Source organism: Acinonyx jubatus, chromosome B1, assembly GCF_027475565.1.
Source record: "Acinonyx jubatus isolate Ajub_Pintada_27869175 chromosome B1, VMU_Ajub_asm_v1.0, whole genome shotgun sequence".
In the NCBI taxonomy this organism is placed as follows: Eukaryota; Metazoa; Chordata; class Mammalia; order Carnivora; family Felidae; genus Acinonyx; species Acinonyx jubatus.
The window spans coordinates 24,282,547-24,306,281 of NC_069382.1; the positions used below are offsets into that span (position 1 = coordinate 24,282,547).

At 37.5% G+C, this 23,735-nt stretch overlaps 1 protein-coding gene across 9 annotated transcripts in view; it reads left to right on the plus strand.

Moving 5' to 3' along the window:
- Positions 1 to 23,735, plus strand: part of DLC1 (DLC1 Rho GTPase activating protein) — a 423,086-nt gene that overhangs the window by 32,852 nt on the left and 366,499 nt on the right. The window lies entirely within an intron of this gene.

Below are 23,735 nucleotides of genomic sequence, written 5' to 3' on the forward strand. Positions count from 1 at the left end.
TCTTTTTTCTTTTTTTTTTTAAGTTTATTTGTTTATTTTGAGAGAGTGAGAGCATGACTGAGGAAGGGGGAGAGAGAGGGAGAGAGAAAGTGAGAACCGCAAGCAGGCTCCGCACCAGGTACACTGAGCCGGATGTGGGCGGGGCTCAAACTCAGCAACTAAGAGATCACGCAGGACCTGAGCTGAAATCGAGAGTCAGACACTTAAGGAACTGAGCCACCCAGGCGCCCCCAAGAGGCAACCTCAGGAAACTGCAGTAGTCTCCCCTTAACCGTGTCTTCGGTCAGCTACCCGCGGCCAACCGCCTCCTCCGGAAGCACAGGCCCCGCCTTCTGACGCAGCATCTTGACGTCAGTAGTCGCCGGGGTAGGTCCCAGCCCCTGTGTCATCGCCTCGCTGCCCCTCTGCACTTGCGCGTTTTATCGTCTCCCATCCTCCCCGGGGAAGGGTGAGTACACTACAGTGAGATATTTTGAGACAGAGTCCGAATTCACCTAAGTTTGTTTGCAGTATATTGTGAGACTTGTTCGACGTCCTTATTCGTTGTTAATCTGCTGTGCCTCGTTTATAAATTAAACTTTATCGGAGGTGTGTGGTATGCATGGGGGGGAAAAACCGCATCTAGGGGGTTTGGTACTACATGCGGTTTCCAAAATCCTCCGGGGGACATGGAACTTTCCCCAGTGGGCCAGCGAGGGGGGGAGGGTACTTTTCTAGCACACAGACCTAACCTCAAACTAAATTCCTGGAAGGCCGCGACCAGCACGCTTCGAGCTTATTCACCGTTCTCCCCCTCGTGCCTACCTTGTGCTGGCACACGGTGTGTGCTTACTACATTTTGTAGAACGAGGGCTTGAAGGATTATTACATTTTGTAGAACGAGGGGAGGGGAGACAAGCACAGTGTGTTGACCATTATCTTCGTGGACAGTAATAATTAACGCTTTTTTTTTTTTTTACCGCTTTCTTGTTCCAGTTGAATCACTTAATCAGTTTTTCCTCATCTTTTATTTCATCTGATAGTTCTTTGGAAATTATCATAAAAGTAACTGTAAACGATAGCAAATACCATGGGGACGTTTCTACAGAAAATGTAGCTTATTTTCTTTGAGAGATAACATGTCGGCCATAATTATAAGTAATTATATGAAGTAAAAATGCCTGAATCAGTTCCAAGCTTTAAATTGCCTCACTGCTCAACTTGAGAAAAGACACTCCCAGTAAGATAGCACTGGTGTATTTACCAATTCCATATTTTTTTTCTTTTTATAAGTGATACATGCACATGGCCAAAAAAAAGTATAAAATGAAGTTGAATTTCCTCTCCGACTAGTCCCATTTTTCCAAAGACTGACCTTGTTAACTGTCTCCAATTCTGATTCATTACCTAAGTGACGATAAGTAACTATAAGTACATGCTTTTACGTGGGACTTGGGCTCAGGTCATGATCAAACCATTCATGACTTCGGGCCCTGCATCTGGCTGTCTGCTGTGGGCACAGAGCCAGCTTCAGATCCTCTGTCTCCCACTCTCTCTGCCCCTCCCCCACTTGTACTCTCTGCAAATTAAAAAAAAAATACATGCATTTATTTATATTTATTAATTAGTGACAGTACATAGAATTTATGCTGTTCGCAAGTGAACGATGAGGTATTTCATTCGTGCGCTTAACAGTATCTTTGCTGTATCCGTTTGCTAGGACGGTTGTAACACAGTACCTGAAACTGTGTACTTCAACAGTAGGAATTGCTTGTCATTTTATTGGTTCTGAAGACCAAAAGTCTGAGATCAAGGTGTCAGCAGGATTAGTTCCTTCTGTTGGCTGTGACAGAATCTGTTCTGCGCCTCTCTCCTGGCTTCTGGTCTTCGGCTGATAATTTTTATTGCTCTTTGGCTTGCAGACATATCACTTGATCTCTGCGTTTATGTCCACATGGTGTTGTGTCTGTGTGCAGATTTCCCCTTTTTGCGAGGACACTAGTCATTTTGGAATGGAAGTCCATCCTGCTCTAGTATGACTTCATAAATTGTCAACATATGAATTTGTGGGGTGGGGGAGATAACATTCAACCCACAGCAGTTGCTTATATTATGCTAAGCATAGTTCGATGTAATGGACTAAATAAAACAATGGCTGACAAATTGTCTATCATCCGAAACTTACTTTCAGTGGAATTTAGTATTCTCATAATAGTTCAGAGCTTCTCCCCTCTACCTATGGATTTTTATTATTTACGTATTTTTATTTCCTCTGATATTTGCCTTCAGGAATATGCCTACTAAATAAAATGCTCATTTCTCTATTTGTTGATTATTCATTTTAAATAGCATTTCATTCCCATTTCAGAAGTTCAGAAAATGAACACTTATCCCTTGATCTACCTCTCCTCCCCCAGCTGATCCACAGCTGGGTCTTCAAATAGATTCATTTTATTATTCATTGCCCTTTAAAATATTTATTGCTTACGTCCTATTTTTAACTAGAAATTGTTGCTATTCAGTTACCTAGTTGATAAACAGTTAATTGGGCACTTGCTGTGTACCAGGCACTCCTTTGGATGTGAGAGACACAAAATAACATCTTTGCTTTCAAGGACTTACTTTGTAGTATAGGGAAGCAGAAAAGAGATCCAACAAATGGATAGTAAACCAACTAAGGAGTAGAATGAACAAAAGAAAGAACAGAATCAGAGTAGGATCTTAGATACCATATGAAGGAACAGTTTCTAAAGGGAGAGTGCAATCAGAATGTTTCAAATGCTGTGAGTGGCTCACCAAGAAACTTGGCATTTAACAGCATAAAGTCCATTGGCTGGCTTGTTCATAGTTTGGCGGGGGCATAGGTTTACATTCATAGAGTTCTTAAGACCAGAAGGGAGGACAGGAATTGAAGAAAGCAAGCAGAGCCAGCTATTAAACAATGATTTAATATTTGCTGTAAAAGAAAATGAAGGAAGAGGGTGAAAGCCAGAAGATGTGTAGTCAAGAGAGAATTTTGTAAAATGTTAAATGGGAGAGATTTGGACATCAAGTTTGGAAGCTCAAAGAAATGACCCAGTACAGAAAGTATCATTACTACGACAGAGGATGCAGGAGTGTTGTCCTTGAACTGATGAAAGAGGAGGGGACCCAGTGGCCAATGGAGGGATTGGGATTAGAAGGAGCCCAAACCCTGTATATGCCGCAAAAGCGAAGGTGAAGCAAATGAACTATGTTTTCTGCTCGCTCTTTGATGGTACTGTATTTATATTTTACAGATGGAGCATTCTCTGAAACCTCTCTGAGAACACTAATTATAGGGATAATTTAATGTGAGGTTTAGAGGTGTTTAATGTGCAGTTAGTATTACCTGAATTATTTCTTTTTGTGCAGCAGTCTGTTTCCCTGCAGTTGATTTTTCCTAATTATTTAGTGATTTGGGTTCCCTTCCCTTATTATGACCAAGGGGAATTGGATAGCATAGGTGACTGTTGTATGACCCCTCTATGATTTTTGTAGAAATCCATTCTTCTCATAGGAGTGATTTATCTCCACTTCTCATGTTTCTATCCTACCTGTATGTTCATCTCTGCATTAGGAGGGACTATAATAAATTCCTTACCGTCTCCCTGGATCCAGTCTTCTTCCTCTTATTCTGGTTTATTCTATACAGTATAATCAGATTTAAACTTCCTAAGAAAACATCGTCACCTGGTTATTTCCCTTCATGAAAAAGCTAAATAATGTCTTGCTTTTTGTCAAATGAAGATAATATCCTCAGCCTGTATTTTAAAGTTCTCTATTTAGTCCTTGTTAAAATGTTAAGCTTAGTCTCACTACTCTAATAAGTTGTATAGAGACACACCACAGATCCATGCTGTCCGGCCACCATGGGCTCCTAGAGCCTCTGAGTCACTCTATACATACACCTAGTTCCTCATTCTAGCATTTACCACTTAACTGTTTCAAACTCATTCTCCTTTCTTAAAGTTCCTGAAGCTACCTCTCCCTCCCTCTCTCCCTGAAAATATCTTTACTGAGGAAATAAGTGAATGATAATTAATCTTTTTAAAGTTTTGTTTGAAAGTCAACCTAATAAATGCCCTGATTTGGTGATACCAAATGCACTTTGAGGAACTATGTATTTTTCTTGTGTAGTCTCAGTGATCAATACGGTGTAGTGAAAAACCGGGAGTTTTCCAGTCGATGGATGGATGGATAGATGGATGGATGCCTGAGATGAGATGGATGAGTGAGTGTGTACTCCCCAGCTATAGTTGAATTGTCTCCATTTTCAGTATGGTTGGTGGAGGACACAACTTTCCTTGCTATGGGTCTGGAAGAAGGAAAAAAGATTCCCTCATGGTTATGTCTTTTCATATCCTCCAATCTACTGTGTTAGTCTTCTTTGATTTTACAGACAGGAGGGAGTGTATTCCATAATAAAATTATAATTGTTTGCATGAACATATATTTTTGTTAATGTATTCAGTCATCAATTCATTTATTTAGCATTATTTTTAGCATATAACATTTAGGCATCATGTTAATTGCCAGATAATCAGAGATGAATATTATTTTCTTTAAGAAATTCAAAAAAACTTGAAGGATAAAACTTTCCTAACTCTAACACTTAAGGAATATGCTCCATTAACATGATGACCATTTATCCTTGTTTGTCTGGCCACTCTACTTTATGCCTGTTGTCACCACATCGCCTACTTTGCTCCTCCGTTCACCTTCTGAAGTGTCCCATTTTATCACCTAAATGGGACCCAGATTACATTGTTGACTTACGCAGTGCCATACTAAAAAGAAGCAGGTTATGGATGTGTATGTAAAAATGAAAATGCACCTTGCCTCTTCTAAATTTGTATTTATTAGTGGCATAAGAAAATCCTGTTGAAATTAGTAGAATATATTTGCTTTTGTTTTTAATTTTTCTAATGTTTTGAAAACCTCAATCCAATATGTTTTGATAGAGATTAAGCTTTAGATAACTAATGCTTTTTTTAATGCTTCAAAAATATCACGGAAAATAAGGCTCTTATAGCTGGATGTTCACAGAAATCTGTGGAAGAGCTAATATTCACAAAGCAATAAGTGACACTAATTAGATTTCTGAAGAAATACTAAAATAGCTCATTATATATTCTATTTAAAGTTCAAAATGTATAAAATACTTATTAGTTTTAAATTGATACGTTTCACCCATCACAATTCATCTCTATAGCTTCTTTTAGCTTTAAAAGGCAACCTACTCACTCTTCTTATTCCCTAGGAAATGGTAAACTAAGAACTGATTACCTGTAGAAGTTTCTACACTACCCATTCATAATTCAGTGGAGAACTGGTTATGAAATAATGACCCAACCATGTGGGAACCACAAACAACACAAGATTGAAGGTAATGATGAGTTTAGATCCATTCTCTTTTTATAGAATAATTTCACTCAACACTAATTAGTTTTCTGAGATGACATCCGGGTCTCTTTGACATCACAGGCTCATTTCTTAGTGCCACATACCCAGTACTTGTCAATCACTGATCATGGTTTATTCTTCTAAAGATTTAAGTAGCAGCCTCGGGGTTTATATTTCCCCAAATTTACCTCAGAGCTGAAATATACCGAAGAGTCTCCCAATCTCTGGAAGAGATTCTGTGGTTATGGTTGTATTTTTTTTTCCTTGTGAAACTACCACTGTTTATAATCTCTATTTTCTATGGTTGCTATTCATAAAAGGGTCTTTTTAAACTTTCTTTCTTTAATTCACTAAGTAAGTCCAAAAATCTCCATGGCTTCTGGGCACATGCTAAGAATAACAGGAAATTCATTATTATAACCAGTGGTATTTAGCCAAAGCCCTGATAGGAAAGATGGCCTTTGCTGAGCCTCAGCATCAGAAAACTAAAATCCTTTTGAACCAAAATTGAATATCAAGGTTTTCTCCAGACTAAAGAGTTTTAGAACTAAACTTTAATTATGAAGATATCTGTACTGTGTTATAGAAAACATCTTTTTTCAAGTCTTTTAAAAACAAATTCAACCCTGACACAACACGTTTAAGTCAAAGAAGGAAAACCAGCTACAAGTATTTAGGAATCTACTACTTTTTTTAGACAAAATTGTAATTTGGTCTTGTCTGTTAAAAAATGCCATTATGTCACTATCAAAGTATGTTCTCATTTAATTGTTAATACCTGCACTTTGCTTTGGTATAAACCCACAAGAGACTTAGTGACCAAATAAAACCAAGAAGGAAAATTTAGGCAGTTACTCTAGAGGTCTTTTAGTCTCAGTAAGTCAAATTGACACATCTTTGCATAAATACTACAGAAGAGTAACGTGGAACCTGTTATTGTTCTTACGTTATAATGGGGGAGGGCACAGGGTTAGTTACCTCCTAGAAGAGTGTTGTTCTCTTTCCAGCTCTGACAGCACCTGTGACCTGGAGCAAGCCTGTCCCCTCCATAGGATTGTTTCCTCATTGTTCTGGGGAGGGTATTGAATTAGGAAATCTTTCTGTTTCCCCCCAGCTTCCCATTTCTCTGATTCCCACATAGTTGTTTGATAGTAAATTGTGTTTGGTTGTCAGCATAGTGAATGTTGTTTATTTATCAGCATTTACTTTCAAATATTAGAATTTGTCACACAAAGTTGTCACTGCAATGGAAAGATGATAACCGTGTCACTAAAAAACAAGTACTTCAAAAATTTCCTTCTAAACACCTGTCTTCCTGTTCCATGTGGATGGTTTACTGATAGATTTCACCTGAGCATTGAGTGTCTGTCTTAGTCTCATCAGGCTGCTATAACAAAATACCATAGGCTAGGTGGTTTAAACAATAGACATTGTTTCCTTATAGTTCTGGAGGCTAGAAGTCTGAGATCAGGGTGCCAGCATGTTCGGATTCTGGCGCAGAGTCTCTTCCTGGCTTATGGGTGGCCACCTTACTTTGTTCTTACATGGTGGAGAGAGGAAGCTTTGGTTTCTCTCCCTTTTAATAGGATGCTGATTCTATCATGGAGGCTTTATCCTCACGACCTCATCTAAAACTAATTACTTCCCAAAGGCCTCACCTCCTAATACCATCATATTGAGGATTAAGGCTTCAACATCATTTGGGTGGAAGGAAGAGGTCACAAATACTCAATCTACATGAAGGATCTCTCTTAACATATCAGGTTAGCACATCACCCTCCGCCTCCACACTCTGATGCTCAGCATCACACAGTCTGCCTCTTGGTGGTTCTCTAATTCCTTCATATTTGTCTCTTCAACTATAACCTCTTTAAGGTAAAGACAGGTTTTCCTTTTTTCCTTACTTTTACAGTGACTAGTATTTAGGCACTTAGTAAATATTTATTGATAGATTGATAAACCCTCTATAGTGCTGAATACAATATTTTGCCAAGAAAAAGTTAACACATTTGTAAGGGATGTGTACTTAGCACTCTTGCTGTAATACCCTCACTAAAACTATCAGTATATTATAACCGTTTAATTATTTAATAGTCATTGTTTGTGTTTCTGATGAATAAGGAACTTCTGCTACTTAGAGGAAATGTTTACATCACCCTGATTTAGTAAATGGCATAGTTTTGTTTAAGACACTAGCATTTCCTGCCAGATGAAGTCCAGGGATGTTTCTTCCCAATGAAGCATGACCCAGCAAACCGTCAGGGGTTCAACTATATCCTAGGAGACTTGAGCACTGAAGACTTCTGGAGACACAGGCCAAGTCTCATAGTGTGTAAAGAATTCCCAAGGATTGGGGCACCTGGGTGGCTCAGTCCCTTAAGCAGTAGGCTCTTGATTTTGGCTCAGGTCATGATCTCACAGTTCATAAGATTGGGTTGGGCTCTGCACTGACAGCACCATAGCCGGCTTGGGATTCTCTCTGCCCCGCCCCCCCCAACTCTGCGCATGCGCGCGCTCCTGTCACTAAATAAATAAATAAATAAATAAATAAATAAATATGAAAAAAAGAATGCCCAAGGATCAATGGTCATTAATTCAAGATATCTAATGAATTCTTAAACGTTGGATTTAATTTTACACTGTTTAGGATAAATTATAGAAAATTAAACATTGAATTAAAACGTAAATATTTCTGCAAGATTTCCAACTTCTTAGCCTCTCTTTCATTCCTTCCTCCAAGAAAATGAACAACCACTCCCTTCATTCAATGTATGTATGCATGTATATATACACGTAAGTCTGTAGCAAGAACAGCATTAGTTTCTTCTGGAAGGAGACTCAGATTCCTAAGGTGAAGGACACTGCTCCCAGTCTCTCAACTATTCCCTGGGAAAGTTAAAAATAAGTCCCACTGAAAAAATAAGTTGGCACTTGTTATTTGAGAAAATTGCTTTATTCCAGGAACTGCCTCATGTAGCAGAAATTTATTTACCATCTGTGTGGACTTTAAAATTTTTCCATCTTAACTGATACACAACTGAAATAGAAACAGACTTTCCGTGCGTAGGTTTTCCACAGGCCTCAATATTTTAAAGGGTGTTAACTAAGAAACTTTTGGGATTTTTGTGGTCCCCAGAGTGGGAGAGCCCCATGACTGCCCCTCAGGTCTAAAATCTCCTTCTGGAGACAGGCCCCAGGCTGATGTCACTAGTGACTTCAGGTTGGGGTGAAAGGGGTGGGGGGACCTGCCAGGGAGCATTCCAGGGACTTTGCTGAAAGGCATTCTTTATTTTAAATGGCCAGTAGAACAGTTACCTAGCACATTATGTTCAAATAATAAAATAAAAATAAAAGTCCCTTGGGCAATAGATGTCTTCTTCCTGAATTGCTTTTAAGTTATGTAGTCAGATAAGACAAATGTGCTTTCCTCTTTTTCAACTGTATCAAAGGGTTATTTTATTCAAATGTTTTATTAAATTTTTCCACAAGAGGAAGTAACTTTGTTCACTGAGGGGAAAAATGAGGTTGAATGGGTGGCTGAACACAAGTAGATTCATTGTTAAGCAGTGCTTTATATAAACTACAGAAAAATCAAGGGAAATCCAAGTGCCACTTTTTATACCAAAAAAGCTGCGCTGCCCAGATGTTCTCCTACAATATTAAGCTATTCTACCATTATTCTCGAGGACGGAAACTGGAGTGGCTGTATCTCTTTACATTGTATGCTTTCCCTTCAAGAAAACTCAAGAGCTTTGGACCATTTGGTTATCTGTAAAGACTTTATCACAGCAGTATCTCACTTTTCTAGACATGGAATGTTAATTTAACAGCTATTAGAAGGTCAAAATCATGTCCAGTTATGTAGGATGTATATTTTAATAATATGTTTCTTATTGAAAATTTTGATGCTAATCTTAACATTCAAACATAAATTTCAATAAAACTTGTAGGAGATAGGAAATTACACAACCTATCCATAATTTCCCTTTTCCAAATTCCTATAATTCCTACACTGTTTTAGCATTAACTGTGTGCTGGCACCAGACCTGGACTACATGCATCATCTCATTTAATTCTCACAAAACTTACAAATTTAGTAAAAATTGGTAGATGAAAAATATGAGGCCTTGACAAATAGATAACATACTCCCAGGTCACAGATCGGTTAAGTGTTGGCTTAATTGAGTCAGACCTCCAAAACCCATTATTCTGGCCATAGTACAGGCTTTAGGATTAGCCATTAATATGGAAAACCCAATTCTGATGGAATACATAGGAATTTTTAAAACAGTATTAATCTCAGCTTTTAAGGCCGCCTTTAAAATATAGAAGACTTCAGAACTTCAAAGACTGTTGTTTATTTACAAAATTGAAGGAGAGGCACTTTTACTCTTTGACCTATACATTGGAAAGTAGGCCTGTGAAAATTTAAAAAGCGGGCTGTTACCCAAACTTACAATCACTGTCCAGTTCTTTGTCACTCCTAGAAAACTGTGCTGTTGCATAAAATTCATAAAAGAAAGTATAAGAGAGTGGCTTCCGGAAACAAAATTCAGTTTGATTCCTGGATCTCTTCCTGGTAGTGGCACTGAGAAAGTCATTCATTGTGTTGGTCTCAGTCATCTGTAGGATTGGAGTAACAATGATACATAAGTGTGGGAAATAATTTTCATGAAATCTGTCACAGAGGACGCAAGTAAATGGTAGCAAAGCTGATGATAATCTAACTCATGGAAACTGAGGGGGCAGGGATAAGTAGAACTGTGGAAAATATGAGTAAGTATAGTGTGTAAGTACATGTGTGACTGAATACCACCATATTCTATGAAAACAACAGTTGCTCTAACTAGAACAAAAATTCTGATCATGTCCTTATTCTGCCTCCCCTCAGCATTAGTATGTTACTGCTTTGTACAATAATTTGCATCTTTTAATAGCTTTAAGGTAAAAAAGAATATGAAATTGAAGTATAAAACAAAATCAAGAGTCTAATCTCCCACTTAAATTTCTTTTGTATCTTCTGCAAATTAGCCTCTCTATGTCAAAACATAGAAGTAAATGTAGTAATAATAATTCCAACTTTACTGCGATATTAAAATGACTGAAAGGGAGATTTCTGCTGAGAGCAGTATTGTCCCAAAGAAACTTCACAGTAAACTCCAGAAAGAACAGACTCAGATGCCATTAGTCTCACAAGGAGTAAGAAGATCGCCATTGAAGCACTCTTCTAAAAACACACCAACATGAGCTAGGAATAAAGGGAAGACCCAGAACCTGAGTAGTGGGCAGACTGGAAGAACAACATGGAAACTGGGAAACTGAGTCTTGAGCCAGCCCAAGCTGAGCTAAGCCCCTCAAGGTTAGTAGTTCTCCTACCTAGTGGCAGAAGCAAAAACACCCTGGCAAAAAAGCATTCCCAATCCCCAACCTAGGTCCACAGAACTCCCACCTATTAAGATCAAGCAATGACCTTCAGTTACAGATTACGAAACAGAAGGCTGCTGCTAGAGCTGAAAGTCAGAAGAGGGCTGATCAGAGTCCAGAAGCTCCAAGTTTCTTGTACTTTTGTAGGAAATGGGGGTTGCATTAATATATGTTTTTAACTTTAGATTTTATTATAATGTAAATTTGCCATGCTAAAAGTAAATGGCAAACTTTCAAAGATAAAAGAGTAGAACTTGGGTGAATAAATTTTAAGGAACAAAATGTGATACAAACAAAAACATCAGTCAATACCAAATAAATGCAAAATATTAAAAATGGGATAAATAAAAAGGGAAATGTGACAAAATCACAATAAATGGAAATGGATTTAAATAATTATTAAGTTTATTGTATGGAAAACACTCCAGTCACATGCTGTTTACAAAGATCTGTAATGTGTAAAAGTTTAGAAAGGTTGCAAGGTAAAGGAAAAGATAAAAGGTAAATACAAGTGAAATATAGACATTTAAGACAAATTATTAAAACTACCACGTAAAATTATAAGCCACCAATATTGATAAAAATTTCAGTTCACCATGATAATAAGTATAAACGATATACAACTAAAATGGACTAAAAACATAAAGAAAACATTGAACACCTATATATATATATAGAACTATATAGAAATTCTGAAAAATCTACAATTTTGGTGGGAGGCTATCAAGAGTAAAAAGTTAATAAAGCATCAAATGCTTTAAGCAACAAAATAAGCAAGCTTAATCTGATGCACATTTAGAACTCTATATAATAATTAGAATTAGAATATACATATTGTTCTCAATCACACATGGAGTATTTTGAAAATTGCTACTGAAGACTGTGAAATATATCTTAACAAATTTCAAAAAATTGCTGTTGCAGAGACTACATATTCAAACCATGATGCAATTAAGTTAGAACTTACAATAGAAATTCCCATCATTGGGAAATTAAAACATATTCACACTAAGAATTCAAGAGATAAGAACTCATATTTGAAATTTTACAAATAATTGGATGATTGGGGCCCCTTGGTGGCTCAGTCAGTTAAGCATCGGATGTTGGCTCAGGTCATGATCTTGCAATTTGTGAGTTTGAGAGCCCTGCGTGGGGCTCTGTGCTAACAGCTCAGAGCCTGGAGCCTGCTTCAGATTCTGTGTCTCCCTCTCTCTCTCTGCCATTCCCTTGCTGGTACTCTGTCTCTCTCTCTCTCTGTCTCTAAAAAATAAATATTAAAAAAGTTTTTTAAAAAATAATTGGATTATAAGATATAGTGTACATCTAAACATATGGGTTGGGGGCACCTGGGTGACTCAGTCAGTTGAGTGGCCGACTTCAGCTCAGGTCATGATCTCACGGTTCATGGGTTCGAGCCCCGCATCAGGCTCTGTGCTGACAGCTCAGAGCCTGGAGCCTGTTTCAGATTCTGTGTCTCCCTCTCTCTCTGCCCCTCCCCCACTTGTGTCCTGTCTCCTTCTGTCTCAAAAATAAATAAACATTAAAAAAAAAAAAGATTAAACATATGGGTTGTAAGAAAAAGAGGTACTTACAGGGAAATGTAAAAACATTAAATGCCATTATAAAAGAAGAAAAAGTGAAGGATAATGAAGCAGGTGTCTTAAGGAGTAAGAAATAGAATGATATATAAACCCAACTCAAGAAAGGAAATACTTAAGATGAAAAGAAAAATGAAGGATAAAAGCAAATATAAAATTAGGAGACAGAAAAAAATGATTATGTGGAAAACCTAAAAATAAGTATACTGACCTCTATCAAGTCAAGAGAGAGGGAACAAATAATAATACAAATAGTGGAATAATCAGTGATAAAGATTAGGGAATATAATGTACAACTTTAAGTCGATAAACTTGAAAAATTAGATGGCATAGACAAATGATTAAAAATTATAGACTTTCACTGAAATCAACCAAGAAAAAAATAATCTTATAACACTTTTAAAAATAAAAAGCCTTTAAAATTCTCCTACAAAGGAAACAAAAAACAGTTTTATAAGCAAATTGTACTTAGCTTTCAAGAAACAATTCATTTCAATCTCTTTATAAACTTGTGCAGAGAATAGAAAAGAATAAATGTCACTCATGAACATAGATGCTAAAACCTGAGCAATTCAGCAGTATAAAACCAGATAAAACACTTTAATCAAATTAGTTTAATTCTAGGAATAGAAAGGGTGGTTTGACATTTAAAAAAACTATATGTGTGATTTTAAATAATCATTTGTGGGTTAAAGGGGGAAAAGTATGGTCATCTTAACAGATTCATAAAAGAACATTTGGCAAAATCCAACACCTCTTTTTTTTTTTTTTTTAATTGAGAAAGCAGGAACAAGCTAGAACTATTTTAACCTAAAAAAGTAATACCTATTTTAAAAAGAAAAGCCTACAAAAAATAGAATCTCTGGGGCACCTGGCTGGCTCAGTCCATTGAGCTTCTGACTCTGTCTCAGGTCATAATCTCTCCATCCCCTCACCCTCAAGTTCAAAACCCCCATTGGGCTCTGTGCTGATAGCTCAGAGCCTGGAGCTTGCTTTGGATTCTGTGTCTCCCTCTCTCTCTGCCCCTTTCCCCTACGCCCACTCTCGAAATAAACATGAAAAAAATTGTTAAAAAAAGAAAAGAAAGAAACAGGATCTCTAATGGGGACACACTACCATGGTCCGTCTTCAACTTTATGCTGGAGATTCTCCCAAATGCAGGGAAGGCAATGGCAATAAAAGTCTTAAGAATCATAATTTTTGCAGATGATATGATTTTCTACTAAGAACATGTGACAAAAATAGTCAAATTATTAAAAATAGTAAGGGGTGCCTGGGTGGCTCAGTCGGTTAAGCATCCGACTTCGGCTCAGGTCATGATCTCACAGTCTGTGGGTTCGAGCCCCGCGTCGGGCTCTGTGCTGACAGCTCAGAGCCTGGAGCCTGTTTCGGATTCTGTGTCTCCCTCTTTCTCTGACCCTCCCTGTTCATGCTCTCTCTCTCTGTCTCAAAAATAAATAAATGTTAAAAATAAAATTAAAAAAAATAGTAAGTTTAACAAACCCACAAATATTTAGAAAATGTATATTTTAAAATTTACCATTTATGAAAGCAGCAAGAACTATGTTACAAAGAAGTCTTTATGTGATGTAACTTTGCACATTATACCATATGCTGGATTATAAAACTTTACTGAGAGATATTAAAGGGGATCTAAATAAGTACAGGGATATATGATACTCACAAAATAGAAAGAGTCAGTATTGTAAAGATACCAATGCTCCCAAAGTTGGTCCATACATTCTCTACAGTTAAAATCAAAGTTCTGTTTTTCAAGAAACTTGACAAATGGATTCTAAAATATCTCTGGAAGAGCCATGGACGGAAGAATATAGCCAAGAGATTATTAATGAAGTCATGCAAGGTGGGAGAACTGGCCTGCTTAAATGTCAAACATTTTTAAACATATTGAATTCATATAATGTGATACTTATGAAGGAATAGACAAATTAGCTAATGAAACAGGAGAGAAAGCCAGGAACAACCCCACAATAGTATGGGAGGATGTCCTTGAGGGAAGGGGCGCGGATACCTGGAAAATTGATTATCTGTGTGGAAAAGGATAAAATTAAATCCTCCTCTCCTCTTCCTCTACAGTTCTAGATGGAAGATTAATGATTTAAATATGAAAAGAGAACTTGAAATATTTTCGGTGAAAATATGAGCAGATAAATTTATAACCTTGAAGTCGAATAGTGAGGAATTCATAAACACAAAACACTAATTACATAAGATGTGTACATTTTATATGTTAAAATTTGGGAATTCTAAATTCATAAAAACACAATCTAAAGGAAGCATTTTAAAAAGTGCTTTCAAGTCGGAGGAATGCCAATTAAAATCACAATGATTCTACACCCTCCAGATTGGCACTAATTGAAAAGTCTAACATACCAAATGTCAGAGTTGATTAGGATCCATAGAAACTTGTATACAATCCAGAGATCAATATAATTGATATAACAATTTTAGAAAACAATTTGGCATTATATCTTAAACATTCATATATCTAAAATTACTCTCACTACTAAGTATATATCCTTGGACACAATCTTGAACTTGCCCCTCAAGAAATGTGTACAATAGTATGCATTGCATTAATGTTCTAATAGCAAAACAACTAGAAATAATCTAAGTACGCAGTTGTGAAGAAATGGATGAATGCGTTGTAGAATATCAACACGATGGCATATTGTACAGATATAAAATAAATTAAGCACTTCAACACACTACACTAGTTGTTTGTAATACAATGGTGATGGGTGTAAGAGAAGCACATTTCAGAAAACTACATCGAGTTCAATATGTTTGTAGAGCTCAAAAGGAACTAAGTAATATCCCATTTAAGTACACACATATATTCACAGTTTAAAGCCTCTATTTTTAAATTTTTTATTATTTTTTTAAATATTTGAGAGAGAGAGAGAGAGAGGGAGAGAGAGCAAGCAGGGATGGGTCAGAAATAAAGGAGAAAGAGAATCCCAAGCAGGCTCCACACTTAGCATGTGCCCGACATAGGATTTGAACCCACCACAGTGAGATCATGACCTGAGCTGAAATCAAGAGTCAGCCACCCAGGTGCCCCAGCCCCTGTTTTTTAAAAGCAAGGGAATAAAAAACAAAATAAAAAAAACTTAAGAGTGGAGGAAGGCAAAGATGAGATAGGAAGGAGCATATAAATGGGCTCAAATCATACCCCGGTTCCATGGTGAGTTGGTGGATTTACGGGAGAATCACTGTAATAGTCGCTTCATAACTTTTGTACGTGGGGCACATGTTCCATATCAACATCATTTGATATTATAATAAAATAACGATACTTAAATGTGGTAACAAATGCAAATATGCTTTCACCATAAAGATTTAGAGAAATTTTTATTGCTGTGTTTTAAATTAATTGTGTTTGAGACCTATTTTCCCTAATTAGATTGGAATTGCTCAAAGGCCAAGGTTATGACACAATTCTAAGTAACACTTGGTAAATACGACACATGAATGCATCAACTTGATGAAGAAAAAAAGAGTGTCTCCTGTTGCCTTGTGTTTACATGTGTTGCTTTTTCTTTTGTGTGAGTCTAGATTACATCTGACCATGTGCCCTTGGCCACAACACATCTACCCTTCTAAAATAAGAAGACAAAGATCCCTCTTTCTAAGACTCTCAGGCTTCAGGAAGCTTTAGTTCTCGGTGTCCTCCAGCATCAACTCTACTAATTGCCCAAGGCCTCACCCCACATCCATGACCTTGCAATTTTTACCCCTAATAGCCTTGAACTTGAGTATTGACTCTGGGGAAAAACTTTCCACTGTATTCAAATTTCATCTTTTTTCTCTTCCTTTTATTTTAGTTTATCTCTTTCATTTATTTTATCCCTTGGACAACTGCAGAAAAAGGAAGTGAATTAGCTGCCATTTTCTCCTTCTGGCCCTTCTTAGCTCTTTCATGTCCCCATGAATAACACTGCAACTCTAGTCCCAGATGGCCCTCTTTCTCTAACAGACAACTCTCTGGGGAAGGTTGATAATCCTAGTCTTTAAAGACATAGGTCCTGGGAATCCAGCAAAATGTCAGGTTTCTGTTTCCTCATCAGAGAATAATAAGCCAAAAATAATAACTCTAAACAGCTATTAGAACAATGTTGCTTCCTCATGACCAGAAATGACCAGTCCCAATTTGGAGACAATTGAGCACAAAAAGCTCTTTAATCTACATGAAATCTACCAAGTTCACTGGTTTCAACAGACCTACTCTGAAGCTAAACAAAATTACAGCTTTTTCATAAACAAATATCTGTAATAAATCAATGGGAAAAACAAAATAGTGAATATCCCTGTAGTATGAATATGTATCAGATTACAATCTTTTATTCTTTGAATAGATCTGAAGAAACCAATCTATATTTTATCAGGTCATATTTTTAAAACATTCCCCTTCTATAATTACTGTTACTTTATAGTAAAGAGGTCAGAATCACTCCAAGCAGATATTCTTCTTTGCGACTAACAGTATGAAATTTTAGTCACAAGGCCCAAATTCCAGTGATCTTGTTCCCACAGTGTGGACAACCTGATACATATTCAGTCACACACCGTTGACGTGCTAGATAACGGTCTTTTGTGAAGTTCCTTGAATGCTGGCAACCAGATAAAAGCATTTCCTAAACCCCTTTGCTTGTTTTCCTAATATATAAGAGGCTACCTTGATAGTCAAGATATTTCAATGCAAAATTGCCAGATGTATGTTGTCTACAACGACAAAGAGGAAGGCCAGTTACTTCTGATTTATTTTTATTCTTTGCACTAATGGTACCTATGCATCCTAGTGACCAACAATAAAATGATAGAGTTATGGGAGCCTAGAAGTAGTAGTGCAACTAATAAAACGTGTTCAGCACTCCTCTCTAAAGACTGTGGGTAGAGTGAGCTCCAGCACCTTGTAGAGTTACTTTGATTACAACCCTGTTCATTTCTTCTGCTTTCCAAAGGGGATAATACTGAAATGAGAACAGACACATCTGCAGTAAGAACAAGTTACCAAAAACAAGAATGCAAAGGTATTTTATTCTTCCTGTTCAAGATAGTGTGCCAGCCAAGTTATGAAAGAAAAGGTCCCAGATGAATGTGGACTTTTTAATTATTTTTGGCGTGCACGGTATATGTTACTATAGACTACAGGATGAAATGGCAGCTAAAATATTGGTAGATTTTTAATAAAAATTATCTTGAATAGATTTGTGTGGAATTTGTATGGACTAAGTTGAAAATACATCTGCTGAATGTAAAACATATATACCCAATGGTTTTGCAGCAAGTAGTTACGTAGCTTCCTAGGAAAAGGCTAGAGTCCCAACAACAATACGAGTCTCATTCTGCCCTATCTGTCCCTATAAAGTGGCTTTCTGCCTTGTAGTACAGATACAGAGCAGGGTGGCAAAGGAAAAAAGCTCCTAGAACTGGGCTTTCTCTCCGTTACTTCCAAGGTAATTGAGCTAGATGTTAGCAGAGATAAATGCCCCACTGATACTGTTACTGCTAGACATGTAGAGATGTGGCACGGTGTGACTTGGGAAGCACCTTTGCATACCATGTCAATTGACTTATATATAAATAAAGAAGATACAATGGCATGACAGAAAGCACGTTGGAATCAGAGAGAAGAGATGAGCCTCATGCCAGCTTAACCACCAACTTGCTCTGTGATCTTGGGTAAGTCGGTGAACACATTCCTTCACTTGTAGAAAAAGGAGACTGAATACAATACTTTGCAGGGGGACTGAGCACAGGCTGGGACAGATGCCTCCTTTAAAGGACCATGCATAGTTTGAAATCAGTAATAAATATAACTTTGTATTTGAGAAAGGGACAAACAGCTACCGTATTTTAAATTTGTAATGATTTAAAACTATGGAAGATAAGCTCCACCAAAATGTGGCCTGATGGGTAGTGACAGAATACTTAATGTTTACCACTGAAGGCAGAAACATGCCCTGGACAGTGCAGGCGTTGAGAGGAAGGGCAAGAAGAGGCTGAAGGTGTGAATGTTTGTTAAAGGCGTGGAACAAAATGAATGTGCATGTATTTAAATGTTGAGAAATCCCTTGTGGACTGATGTGCTGAATTTTCACATAAAGAAATGGTGAATTCATCCCAAGGCACCTTGGTATGAGATGCTATCTCACTGACAAGATGGCTTCCATCATTATCACATTCTTTCTACACATTTTTACATCCATAGGACCCTGTTTTCCACTCACAGTGTGAAACTTGAACAACCTTTTCCACAGAAGAAAGGAATGGAATCTGTCTTCAGAATCAGTGCTCATAGTACTAGTGTTTGTTGTTTACATTGTGATTCCTAAATATTCCTGGCCTTAGCGGCAGATACCTACTCATATGTGGTAATACCTTTTATCTTTCAAATAGCAGAAGTGTGCTATCAGGAAACACGGGAGGAAAGTCTCACTGTGTTCCTTTATTTCAGTCCATAGCATCATATCCCCACGTATGTCCCTATGCGTTCTTTGGTCCTTTCTCAGAATCCTAGTCATCCCAAGGCTGTGCTCTCATAGAGTCACAGTCATTATCTTGAACTGTAAATGTTTGTTTGTTTTGTCCATTCCCTGATAGATCTTCCAAGGTAGAGACTTACTTGCCTTTGCAACTCCAGTGCATAATCAGATCCAAATAACTGCGTCATGATGACTGACTGAATAGATGCATAGAAGATTTATGGTGACTTTGAGCAAAATGGTTATGGAAGTCTTTTAATTAGACAACCAATATTTGCTGAGCTTTTATGAACAAGGAAGGCACTTCACAAGGGGCTGTGGGAGATTAAAAAGCTACTATGAAGAGAAGAAGCACAGCCCTTTAAATACTGTGAGATAATTAGGCCAGTCCTTTTCAGATATAAATGAGTACAAGATAGCATATTTTGAAAACCTACAAGAGTCACAAACAGTATATATCAGGGTGAGGCCGCCTCCCTGGCTGCTGGCATTCATTTCTTTACATGTTCATCAGTTCTTTATTGAATACTCAATAAATTCCAAGCACAATCCTAGACGCTAATCTGTGGCAGTGAGCAGAATCAGCTGGGCAAGTTTCAGAGGGGCCAGCGTGAATAATTTCCGTTCACTTGAAGCATGGGTAGGCTCGGGAACAGGCAGACTGGAGTCAGGATGGCATTCCAGGCACATGTACACAGAGCAATACTGGGTGACTGGGGGGGGTGTTCCCCAGGCCATCCTCCTCCTCATAAACTTATAAAAAGAATTGGGCACAAAAATCTTTTTATAGAGTATATTGTGTGACATTCCAGTTTTAGTATGCTTATTCACAGGAAGCAGTTTTTATGTAATATTTCCCTTTTCTAGAAATCAAAGGGGTTACTATTTAGACCGGATAGGAATAGGAAATCATAATAGCAACACTGCATTAACTTTGCTCTGCAGGAGAAGTAGGTCCAGGGTATCAGCAGCCCGCACTCCAATGCCTCTGAGCCGAGGGCACTGTGGACAGGACATCTTGTTGCTTGCACTCCCAGCCCAACGCCCCTGCCCCCATCAGGAAAGCACAGTGCACTTTCAATGAACAAAGAGATAATACTTACTTCTCTAAGAGGCTGCCCAGTAATTAGCCTCAAAGGAGTCACTTGAGTCATTTTAGAGCTATGAGGAGGGAAGGGGGGAAAAACATTTAGAGCTCATTTATTGACACAGTTATCTAAAAAATAAAATCAGGAAGAAATCCACAACTAGGAACCCTTTTTGAAAAGACCACCGTCTGACATTGGGAAGGATCCAGATGAGGTCAACACCCTCAACTTCCTGTCCCAGAGAAAGACAGAAAAGAGACAAGAGAATGAAAGACGGGGAGGGAAAGAAAGAAAGATGAAAAACATAGAGCTCCACACGACTTACAAATTCTCCAGAGATAAAGCAAGAAAAAGGGGAACTTTAAAGAGAACTGCTTTTTTAGAGAACTCTTAGAAGTGCTGCATTTAGAAAAATCAAGCTATAGTCTGCTGGTTGTTTAAATTCATATTCTATTAGGAAAGAATTTTTATTCATTAACTGGACACAAGAAATAGATTGATCTGTGGTAATGGAACTTCATTGAAGGCTCACATTTTTAGCTGATTAGTGTGTTAGTTGAATTTTATTCTTCAAAAGAAGACTGTCTACTTTTATATAAGGCTTTGTGTTTAATACGCTATTTTACAAAATTGGATGCCAAGTGAATAATAAATACACTTTTTGAGGATTTTTACCAACAGTAATAAGCACACCTTTTTTCCAAGGTGAAGAAAAACTGTGGGTTTGGTTTTTTTGTATTCATTACACGTGCCAGAGGTAGGATAATGGTAGAAATGTCACCAAACTTGGTTTGAGGGGGAAAAGGTAATTATAGATTTAGCCCCTGTTTGAGAAGGTCATTCGAAGTATGTTGAACTACTGACATATGAAGTGTCAGCAACATCTGTGATTTCAAAATTGTAGTAGTGACTTAATATCAGATCACTGTTTTCATACATTGTACAGAGTGAACTCTGTGTAACAGGGAACAAATTACTACTTTGGAGTTTTCTCAAATGTCAACTTAGCATTTCAAATAACAAGGGAACTCTTTAGCAGGCTCCCCCATGTTAGAACATTTTATTGACTGTATCTTATCAAGGCTCTAAAAAATAAAAACTTCAATTGGGAGAAATCACAGTGGGCTGGGAAGTAGGAGTTCTGTGTTTTAATTTTTGCCCAGTTTGACCCTGGGAAACTCAATTTATCTTTCATATAGATACACCCCTTATCTATAATGCAAGGGAGTGAGACTGGATGATCGTTAAGGCTCCCTCCAACTCTAAAATTACGAATCTTGCCAAAATTTCTCCACCGCGGTTGCACACCACACCTAATGGTAATAGACTTCTAATGCTTAAATTTTGGCCAGCATCGAAACTCTTAACTCTGATGACATTTGATTGTTTGTATACCCATATATGACTTAAACTCTGTGTTCTGTGGTCCCTGAAATCATTCTGCTTTGTTTATTAAAGGGCTTTGGAATAGCCGTCTGCCAACATTGGAGGACTCTTCTAGTGTCAGCTGGTCACCTAGAGACTTGCACTGTGGGTCACAATTTTTATACAGCCGTTACTTTATTGTTCAACCTTGTGGTTTGTATTGGTTCTCTTTGAGCCTATTCTATACTTTAATAAAGTGTTTTGGAGAAGATGACAAGTGATGATAATTTGGATAAAGGATGAATAGTTTCCCTTTTCAACTATTTTCACGCTATACCATAACACAGAGGCAAAAAGTAAAGGTTGAATTACTTCTTGGTGGGGGAGAAAGGGTGAGTGTGGCTAAAACCACCAGGCTCCCAATGAGGGTTTGTGTGAACTTTGTTTTTACTGTCAGTCTCACTTAGCGTTATTTGTTTATCCATCCGTTCCCTCTGGAAGACTGCTCATATTTTATTCCTCTTAGTGTCCTTAGAATTTCCTAGAATACCAAAATTCTTTAATTACAGTAATTACACTTGCCTTGCTCTCTTAAGAATAAATTAATATTATACTACTCTCTTTTTTCTCTCATGACTGATATATTTTAGAAAATAATTTTCTACTTCATTTTATATCGTTTGTAATATACTCCTACCTGTGGCTTCATCCCTCCTGATTTAACATCTAAGAACCTCCTAGTCATTATTATAATAATATAATGTGACAGGAGCATTTTTATTAATATATAATCCTATTTGTTCGACTGGCGCATATTCTAAATAATCCAACAAAATGGACATAGAAATGGTGGCTTTTAAAATAATTTTGTTTTTATTCTTTTACTCAGTAAACATTTATCAAGCAACGTGAGTGGGGCGTAGTGCTGGATTTAGATAAGGAGTTCACAATACTCTGAAGAAGGGAGCTACATTTAAAGATGCTCAGTGCAACCAAAGCATCATGCACAGAAATAGAAATGTATCAAGAACAAAGATTTTAAATGCAATTTTTGAGTTTAATATAGTTCATCTAAGCCACAATTAAGGTTGTGTTCTAAAAATGGACAATGTTTTCAATGATGGCAACTGCAGAATGAAATGAGCGGTGCGGCCATTTGAACCTATTAGTAACACTGCAGATTTAATGAAGTTGTCTCAAACTGATTTTCCGCAGTCTGTGCAAGTACCTAGAACATACTGTAGTAGGCGCTCAGTCAACATTAGTGCAAACTCTGGAGCTGATCCCAGCTTTCTAACCTGAGGGGCTACAGAGACCATCTTATTTGAGGGATCTACCACCTGTCAAGTCCCATAAAAGAGATGTAAGCACATACATCCTGCTTTCAAGGGCAGTGTAGGCAAGGCTGAAAACTTGTACATGTGAAACTGTTGGCCTGCAAGCACTGCTGGGAGACGCTGGCCATGAAGATGGCCAGCGGGAGATGAAGAGACCCCAATGTTTATAAACTGTGTAGAAGTATCATGCGGTGCTTCTAAAATTTCATTTTACCTGGGTTTTTATATCTACATTGCTCTATATATTTAGTTGATAACATTGAAAAATTCAGTAAATGTCTTGAGTGCTCCTGGAAATGCTGTGGCTACAATATTAGGAAGACCCTTTTGAATTCTTTATGGAAGCAGCTCATCTTCAGAAAGGAAACAGGGAGTGCAAAAACCTTGGACTTAACCTACGTCAAGTCACTCCTCCCCGAACATCAGTCCCCTTGCGAGGGAAACGAGAATAGCTATCTACCTTTGTATACCTCGACACTATGTAATCTTAGAAACAGCCGTGTGAAATGGTTATCACATTTTGGGGATCACGCCTACTGGAGGCAGTGAATTCTGAAATAAAATTTTGATGAAAATCAACTGGAAAACTCATTTCAAAACATAATGTCTTGGGTCAGTCATCCAGAGATTCTGGTTTCATTATGTCTGGAGACAGGCCCAGGAATATACAATTTTTGTAAGCACCCCCTCCCACCCTGGTTATACCAACATAGGTGGTAAAGAGACTATACCTTTGTAAACATTGTCTTTGAGTATGTGAAGGAGGCGATAGTCCATCTTACCAGTAAAACCAGTCCTGAGCATAACACAAAAAAACAGACTCAGAGACCCCATCTGAAATTGTTAGGGACCCATGAACTCCAGATTAAGAACCCTTAACCTAAAATTTTTCTGTTACCAAAAACTCTCTTGCATGATACCTGGAAGAGAAGTGATGCTTTTCCTTTTTTGGACACAAAGCTTTTTTTTTTTTTTCTTTTTAATAATTGCTATTTCATTTAATATTTATCA